Genomic DNA, 9,535 nt, shown 5'->3' on the forward strand with positions numbered 1-9,535 from the left:
GCCTACCTGTTTCATCACCTCAATGTCATCTGACAGAAGAGGAACTGTTAAACATTCCAAACATACTCATAACAGCCACTAGTCCAACGGACGTCTTTTAGACAAGAACGCTTTGTTCTCTATTCATATTGTTACCTTCAAATTTTCAAAGTTGATAGATTTAAAGGGACCCCTATCATGGGCAACCACCTTAAGATAACCCCTATCATGGGCAAAACCATTAAGATGACCCCTATCATGGGCAAAACCATTAAGATGACCCCTATCATGGGCAAAACCATTAAGGTGGCCACTATCATCACACACTCCATTGTTTTTTTTTTCATATTAAACTATGTTATTCCCTTAACTAAGACTTCCGTTTCAATGTGTGCTCTCAATGGCTCTGGCGCACAGTGCTACTTTGATAGCACTTAGCTAGCCCAGTTCATTCATTAGGATCCAAACAGTGCTCCCAAGTACTATTCTGCCACACATTAGTTACTGTATCCTTCATGCCCACTTAGAATTTATTTTTACATTTTGTTTCACCATTCTTTGGTCGGTGAACTATACTCCTGTAACTGTATTTTACCGTAGTAGGGAAAACTTAATTACAGTAAGACATAGTATGATTATTCTGACAATGTAAAGCACTACAGATTGCACAAAAAACCTCAATTGATGCAGAATGTTGGGGATCTGTGCATAACGGCCCTTTAGGAACAGTGGCCACCTTTCCCAGACTCGTTAAGAAGCTCTTAAGTGCTAAGATCTTCTTAGGAGCGCTCTAAGAACATTCTAAGAGCACTCCTTAAAAGATCTTTGCACTTAAGAGCTTCTTATGTAATAAATCTGGGAAACGTGGCCAATATCAGTGTTCAGCATGTGTGAAACAAGGTGCATTGTTTTTAATGCATATCAAGGCTACTGTATGTCCAGATGTTTCCAACACATCTCTTTTGTTATTTGTTTCAAAAGTGTACACATAGCTTGTGTTGAAAATAACACAACTTGGGTTGTTTTTAGTGCAGTTTCATCTGTAGGAGTGCATCACATTACATTGGATTGTGTCATGTACAATCTTTTTGCCTCCGCAAGTTTAACGCAAAATGAAGCACAGAACATAACATGAAATGATCAAACAACTTATAGTAAGTCCTATCATAATTAAAATCCACATATGTAGCCCAAACTGCTGCTTTGGTGTCTCTGTGGGATTATTTCTTGAGCGATGTGAGCTGATTAGGCTGCAGGCTGGAGAGGAGCCCATTGAGGACTTTAGGCTGACGAGCACTTCTCCTCTGCACCCGAGATCTATGGGAGCACACACATGTTTGCACATCAAAAGAGAAAAAGAAAAAGAAAAAACTTTTGATTCGAAGAAAAAAAAGACAGCGACCGCCATATCTCTGCCTCTCAAGAAAATATCAACATTGGACGTAATTAATGGTCTCTAAAAATAGCCATACTCACCACATCCAAGTCATTTGGTGAAAGAGGAGTTCTCTGTATAAGGTAAATAAGACTCTTTGGGTCGGGCGGGAAATTGGGTCAGCCAGGGAGGAAACAGAAGAGGAGCAGCAAGAGAGCATCTTATGGAAAAAGGCTTAAAGATGAAAGCTTGTGCTGCAGAGATTAGATGAAGAGAGAGACTGGAGTGAGAGAGAGAGAGAGGGAGTGAGAGAGAGAGAGAAACTGGAGTGAGAGAGAGAGTGAGAGGGAGTGAGAAAGAGAGAGATTGGAGTGAGAGAGAGGGAGGGAGAGGGAGGGAGGGAGAAAGAGACTGGAGAGAGAGAGAGTGTGTGAGAGAGAGTCTGGAGTGAGAGAGAGAGGGAGAGAGAGAGAGAGAGTGTGTATGTGTGTTGCAGTGCAGGAAAAATGCAAAAAAATATAGTTAACTTTAAATATGAATGTATCAAAATTAGAGAAACGTTAACATACATTCACACACAGGTGACAAAAAGTAACAGTGACATGACACTGACACTGTCATGAAAGCATCATAAACATTTATGACACTGTCATTAAGCATAATTTGTTAGGTGTCATTAAGTGTCATTCGTTAGGTGTCATTAAGTGTCATTCATCAGGGTTATAGTGTCATGAGAGTGTCATGCCACTCTTATGTAGATACCTTCAAGTAAAGTGTTACGAAAATATGAAAAGGAAGTCCTATATTGTCTTGGGTAAGATCAAACCGGACAGATCCAGTGATTCATTTAATTATGTAACATCCAAGCTGACTCTAAAATCAATATCAAAGACGACATGTTGTATTTTATGTGTCTGAGATGTAAATTGACTGAAAATAACATAATCACCGTCCGCTTGCCGTTGTGATTTGAGCGCAACAGCAACAGTCGGCTGCACTTCCGTCCCTGGGAAGTGATTTATTGCTACAATATTTGTCTTCCCAGTGCAGGAAATTATAATGGATCAAATAATTTGCTTGCTAAATGATGAGAAGTGAAATCGAGGGGGGGGAAAGGGGGATGTGTGAAATCAGGCTTATTTCCAACCCCCGGGTCTCCATCGACGTCTGCCTGCCTGAGCGAAACCTCGGAGATTCAGAGTGACTGTGTTGGGTCAATTGGCCCTCCACTTCCGCAGTCGATTCAGATGGAGTGGAATGAGAAGCATCCTGTTCCATTCTGATTGATTAATGAGTGTGCAGACTTAAAACAGCCTTCAGATACACTGCACGTCACACTCACTGGACAGGGGACGGTGAACAGACATTGACTGCTGCGCTGACCAGGGAAACTTGTGAGATGAGACGACACGACACTATGTGAAGCATCCATCAATAAAGCTGACTATCTATACGTAAACATGGCCAGACCTCAAATAAAACTCAGCACCTTAAACTGCCTTTGGTGGGGCTATCTATCAATATGCCATGAAGGCAGCTCTACATCTTTGTTCTTACAGCATGGTTACTTCCAGGGCTTTAGTGATAGTAAACCGCACACTGCATGGTTACATCGAAGGCTTTAGTGATAGTATACCGCACACTGCATAGTTACATCCAGGGATTTAGTGATAGTATACCGCACACGGCATGGTTACATCCAGGGATTTAGTGATAGTATACCGCACACTGCATAGTTACATCCAGGGATTTAGTGATAGTATACCGCACACTGCATAGTTACATCCAGGGATTTAGTGATAGTATACCGCACAAGGCATGGTTACATCCAGGGATTTAGTGACACAGTAGTAAACCGCACACGGCATGGTTACATCTAGGGATTTAGTGATAGTATACCGCACACTGCATGGTTTAACATAGCACTTTAGTGATAGTATTATACCGCAATTGAAATGTGAAAGCAAAAGGCCAGATCCTGCAAATGTTCCCACCACAAAGTGAGTGTAAAAACCAAAACCAGTAAGCTATGGTTACATCGAAGGCTTTAGTAGTAGTAAACCGCAATTTCATGTGAAAGCAAAAGGCCTTGCTTTGAACATCACGCTCCTCATACACTTGGCCTACATTACAGTAAATATTGAACCTAAAATGTTCAGGTCCCACTGTGCACTCAATAAACTGTATATTACAGTTCTCTCTTTCACTTTGTACGTCATATCTCCGTAACCTTCTCTCTGAGGTCCTAGACTAGGCTGGTCTATAGTCCTTTTCATTGCTCCATTCTGTCTGTATTGTGTTAGTTTATACAAACACAACAACGAGAAGTTGCACAGGAGCTGCACAAAAGCAAGCTGTACTAATGTACTTAATGATCAAATACATCAAATATTCCCACTAACTCCTGCTCTGCTGAAACTACTAGCATTGAGACCTCTCTTTGTACAAGATTATGAGCTACACTTGCATGGCCTTGTTGGTCTATGACAAGCAGATAAAAGATATGGAATGATACGGAATCATCACTGATCACATGACAATCATGTTTGGATCGTGTGTCATCCGACTGATTGAAGTGCTTCCTCCCAACCAAAGAGTTCTTCTTTTCCAGCCTCGGTGATTGCAGAGAAATACACACCATCAAGTGAATAAGAAAAGCACAGGAAATTAGACCTCTTGTGACAAGATAACAACTTGTCCTTTGTATCGATTGTGAAATCTCTCTCCCCCCCACCTCTCTCTTTCTCTCCCCTCTCTCGCTCTCTCTCTCTCTCTCTCTCTCTCTCCACTACTGTAGATGCTGTGCCAGTGCTCCCTCATTATCCCCTGTGCTGCATCCCATCCCAGCGCTGTGATGATCTGTTGTCGTTTGTGGGATATCAGGGCCTCATTATTACTTCTCTTCCTGCACTCACACACACTTTTCAGGGCAGGAGGGAGGCTTGGGATTGGGTGGAGGGTGGGCTTTGTGTGTGTGTGTGTGTGTGTGTATGTGTGTTTCTGTGTCTGTGTAAGTTGTGTGTGTTTGTGTTAGTGTGTGTGTGTGTGTGTGTGGGGGGGGGGGGTTGTGTCTGGAGGAGCGGTGGTAGGACAAGTGTAGAAACACACACACACAGTGAGAAAAGCTCCATGTTTCTCCGCACGCCGAGGATCCCTGTTGCGATAATTCAACGCATGGCGCCTCTTTTCTCTCTTTTTTCTCTCTTCTTCCTCTCTCTTTCTTGTCGTTTCTGCTCCGCACGCGTCAATGTGTTTACATCACCGGCTCTGTCCCTCTTGTTGTTCGGCCCTCTGAATAACAACTCTGTGATCAAAGGGTCCGCCATGGCACATCAGATATGACAAAGGCTCCCCGCCACCTACAGATGTTCCCTCTCCACGTGTCCGCCGTGGTGTGCTGTGCTGACACAGTTCTGCTGTGTTTCAACACTCCTCGTCCCTACTAGTTCACATGCAGATGTACACAAGTACATAGATCAACATCCATGTATGTGTGTGTGTGTGTGTGTATGTGTGTGTGTGTGTGTGTGTGTGTGTGTGTGTGTGTGTGTGAGTGTGTGTGTGTGTGTGTGTGTGTGTGTGTGTGTGTGTGTGTGTGAGTGTGTGTGTGTGTGTGTGTGTGTGTGTGTGTGTGTGTGTGTGTGTCTGTGTGTGAGTGTGTGTGTGTGTGTGTGTGTGTGTGTGTGTGTGTGTGTACACGTGTGCAAATAATAGAATATTTGCAGACTTTAATGCACTAGCAATGTAGTTCGAGAATTAGAGAGTTTTCTCTAAGTTTGCTCTGGTACAGTTTGACATTTGCTTTTAAGACTAACTCCCCCATCACACACACACACACACACACACCTCCCACTCTCTGCTATTTTTCTGCAAGACAAAGTTCAATGAATACAAATTCAAAGGTGGGAGAAAAACTCCAACATGAACACACAATTGTTCAAGGACGGTGGAGAACAATTAACTTGTGGTTTGCCCACGGCCTTTGAGCCTGTTCACCATTTAAAGCTCAGCAATTGATTCTGGCTGTTACCCATTTTGAAAAACAAATGTGCAAAGAGCAGCAAGAAGAAGAAGTGGAATGTAATGTTGTGCTTTGCTGCTCATTATGGCCAATTAGACATGTGGCTCTGTGGGGTCACGCGCTGGAAATGACTCTTCACACGCGAGAGAGCGAGCGGCCGCAGTTTCACACTCTCATTACCCAGCAGACGCGCGCGCGCGAGGCCTGTGATGTCAGCGCCACAGCTGATCGCTGCGGCTCCAACTGTGTCCGACTCCGTGTCTGTTAGGTGTGATTTCAGACTCGCCCTGGAAGGGGGTGGCACAGTAGTCGGAAGGCAAGGTTAATGAGAACTCTTGCCTTTATAGGCCAGGTTTACACACAAGCAATAATAATAACCTAATAACTTATTAACAACTCAATATGGGCAAAACTTTCCATAGTAATATTGGGCAGGACAGCTTAACATATAATAATAATAATACTAATAATACTACTACTAATAATAATAATCATCATCATCATCTTTATTTTTAAACACTTTTTGAAAACCAAGTTAGTATCGGAGCCAATAGATTAATATGAGAAACAGCTCCATTTTTAATCACACAGAATGCTAGTTTTGTTTGTTTATTTAGCCATTTGTTTTGTCATCACTCACAGACATTTTTAGAAGGTATTGGTTTACTTACTGTGGGCTATAACATTGATGATGGAAGAATGTACAAAGTCTGGCCAAAGTCTGGAATGGTCAGTTAAATCATGCATCACTGCCAGCCTTTAGTGGATGTGTTAAAAAAAAAAAAAAAAACTTTCTCAAAGCTGTGTGACTTTAAAGCAACACTGACAAGTTTTTTTGGGGAGCAGTGACGGGTTAGGTGCCTTGCTCAAGGGCACTTCAGCCGTGGTGGACTGGTCGGGGATTGAACCGGCAACCCTCCGGTTACAAGCCCTTCTGCATTCGCTTTGCGACCCTCTATCACTTATAACTGCACTATGTACAGTACAGTAGCCTAAGTTTACCAGATCGGGTAGCGGATCTGTAGTTCAATGGAATGAGACTTAAGACACAACACATTTGATTTGCTTTGAAGTCACAATACATAATACAGTACTTTCATAAAATCATGCAACATAATCTACCTTTTCTGTGGACATCGTTATTTGCTGGATAAACAATCAGCGTGTGGGTAACAGGAAAATTCCCTGTCCATTGGTCAGATCACTGCTGCATTAACCAAGGCTAAAACATTTTCAGGCCATTCCAGTGTCCTTTGCCTTCCTTTTGAAATTCCACAATACACAGTAAGCATCCAAGCAATTTATCATGTTCTCCCTCAAACATGTGAGGGTATTTCTATTGTCCAAGAAATTGCAGACCTTCAAAACACGAGTTCAAGTCTTTCTCTATGTGTAACTATGGTAACAGCCACTTAAATGTCACCATAGTTCATAAGTTCAACCAAAAGCAGTTGATGACTACTTCTAGTAGTTATAATGGTAGTAACAGCAAACTGAAAGTAAAAACATTGTGGGCAAAATAATAAATATATGGCAAGGCCCGTAATCAATTGTGTGGGGCCCTCAACTTTCTGTTCCAATGTAATTTTCCTTGGCTATTTATTTATTTGATCCATCATTCTTGAACATTTGCCATGACAAATTCAACCAGTGGTAAATCCAAACTACCCACGTATGTTGGTAAGAATCAAAGTAAAACTTAGTTAACAGAGAGCGGTACATAGCATCCAACAATGTGCTATACTAGCACAACAGGGTCCTATGCTAGTACAATATGGTACTATGCTAGCACAGCAGGGTACTATACTAGTACAACATAGTGCTATGCTAGCACAACAGGGTACTATGCTAGTACAACAGGGTCCTATGCTAGTGCACGATGGTGCTGTGCTAGCACAACAGGGTCCTATGCTAGTACAACATGGTCCAATGCTAGCACAACATGGTACTATGCTAGTACAACAGGGTCCTATGCTAGTGCACAATGGTGCTATGCTAGCATGACATGGTGCTATGCTAGCACAACAAGGGTTCATCAACTCGTAACAGAGTGAACGACACTTCTGCATTCGCTTCACAGCCCGCTGTCAGCTATAACCGCACTACGTACGTTTACTAGATCGGGTAGCGGATCTGTTGTTCGATGAAATGAGACATAAGAAACTACAAGTAATTGCTTTGATGTCGCAATATTACTTACTGAAAATCATGCTAAATGCTCTCCCTTGTCTGTGGACATCATTATTTGCAGAGGAAACGTGATTTGTGTTGCTTTAATTCTGAATGAGCAGTTTTCACAAACATATTCACATCACATACAGAACAGTGTTGACTTGGGACATTCTAATAGTCGGACGCAACTCGACAGGTCCTTGGTCAGTAGCGCTCTCTGTGGAGAGTGTCCACTATGGTGTCCTGGTCTTCAGCAGCCTTTGGCTTCTCATATCATACACATTGTGCAGTGCTGGACAGTGCTGTCTCCTGTTCTCCAGCCTTGGCCTCTTAAATCTGAGGTCTGTCTGGGGTCAGTTTCCTGTTGGCACCAAATGTCTACTTGTGATCAATAGATAAACAACACTACACAGAGTGTTGTTTTCTATCTTTCCTGCTTTTCCCAGAGCGTCTTTCGCTGCCGGGGAATGGTGGAGGCTCTCAGATTTCTGCGAATAAAGTGTGTTTGAGGAAGATAACTGCCCAACAACGCCAAATCAATGTCCAAATTCAGCGTGCTCTATGGAGGATGGAGCGGAGCTGCTCTCACCTGGACTGATGTGTTTATAAAGGAGGAGTGGAGAGAGAGAGAGAGAGAGAGAGAGAGAGAGAGAGAGAGAGAGAGAGAGAGAGAGAGATCTAAGCACAGCCTTCACCGCTACAACAGGATCCCGATCACTCACAGTCCGTGTTGTTGCTTGTTTGTGTTCTCTGCCCAGACCGTGAATAACAACCGCGATATTGTGTGTCTGCGAGTGTGTGTGTGTGTGTGTGTGTGTGTAGCATTCGCCGCTCACATCCAATTTCAGAGCTTGTCTCGGTGCATGCAGGGCAAGCTGCCAAACAGCCGGCTCAAATTAGACACGGCAGCGCTGCCTAGCAGATCCCCCCCCCCCAGCGCTGCCTAGCAGATCCCCCCCCCCCCCCCCCAGCGCTGCCTAGCAGATCCACCGCCACTATCCACCCCCCCGACACCCCTTCCTGCCTAGCAGATCCACCGCCGCCGCCACCGCTCTCCACCCCCCCGACACCCCACTTCCTGCTCTGGGGTGCAGTGGCGTCTCTCACCTGGTTGAAGAGGCTGGACCCGAGGGTCCCAATCACAGCGTGCCCTAATTCTGTCTCCCCAACCCCCCCCCCCCACACCCCCAATCCTCACCTAGCCCCAAATACAACCCCCCCCCCCCCCCCCCCCCCCCACACACACACCCACGACATCCCATCAAAGGGAGACAGATTCAAAGTCTGATTGAAGATTCATGAATTTTATTTGTCACATACATAATTCCAAATGTTCAGCAGCAGTGAAATGGGGTTGCAGGAACTACAGTATGACAATGGTGCATATGGCAAATACAAAACAGGGTGTCAGTTGCATAATAGAATGATAACAGGGGGTCATAATTAGCATCACAGGCTACTATATCACAGAGATGTCACAGACAGACAGATCATAGACATCTTATCACAGACAGGCATGTCACAGATACCACAACATGGACAGGCATGTCACAGATACCACAACATGGACAGGCATGTCACAGGAGCCTGAGGTTGCTCTGCTGTAGCTCACACATGCAGATACAGTTTCCCCATTTCTCACAAACTGCCTGAAATGTCCATCTTTGAGATATTGTATCTTGGTTCACACAGCATAACCTTCGAAATCCTTGAAATGGAAGTTGTAATTTCACAGTAGCTGCTGTTTGCAGGATGGCAGCCAAAGGCTGAGGTAATGCTAGCGTCATGTAAGAGAGGGGGGGGGGGGGGGGGGGGTAGGATCAGTGTGTGTCTGAATTAACATCACAAGCAGTAGGTGTGCCATTGAGCTATAACAAAGTCACGTAGGAGAATATTGCCACAGCAGACAAATCAGTGGGATGCACCAGCCCGGCGTAAATAAATGAACGTCTTAACCGATGACTAAACAGTCACTGGTCGTAACTCTT

This window comes from Sardina pilchardus, chromosome 19 (assembly GCF_963854185.1).
Source record: "Sardina pilchardus chromosome 19, fSarPil1.1, whole genome shotgun sequence".
Lineage (NCBI taxonomy): Eukaryota > Metazoa > Chordata > Actinopteri > Clupeiformes > Clupeidae > Sardina > Sardina pilchardus.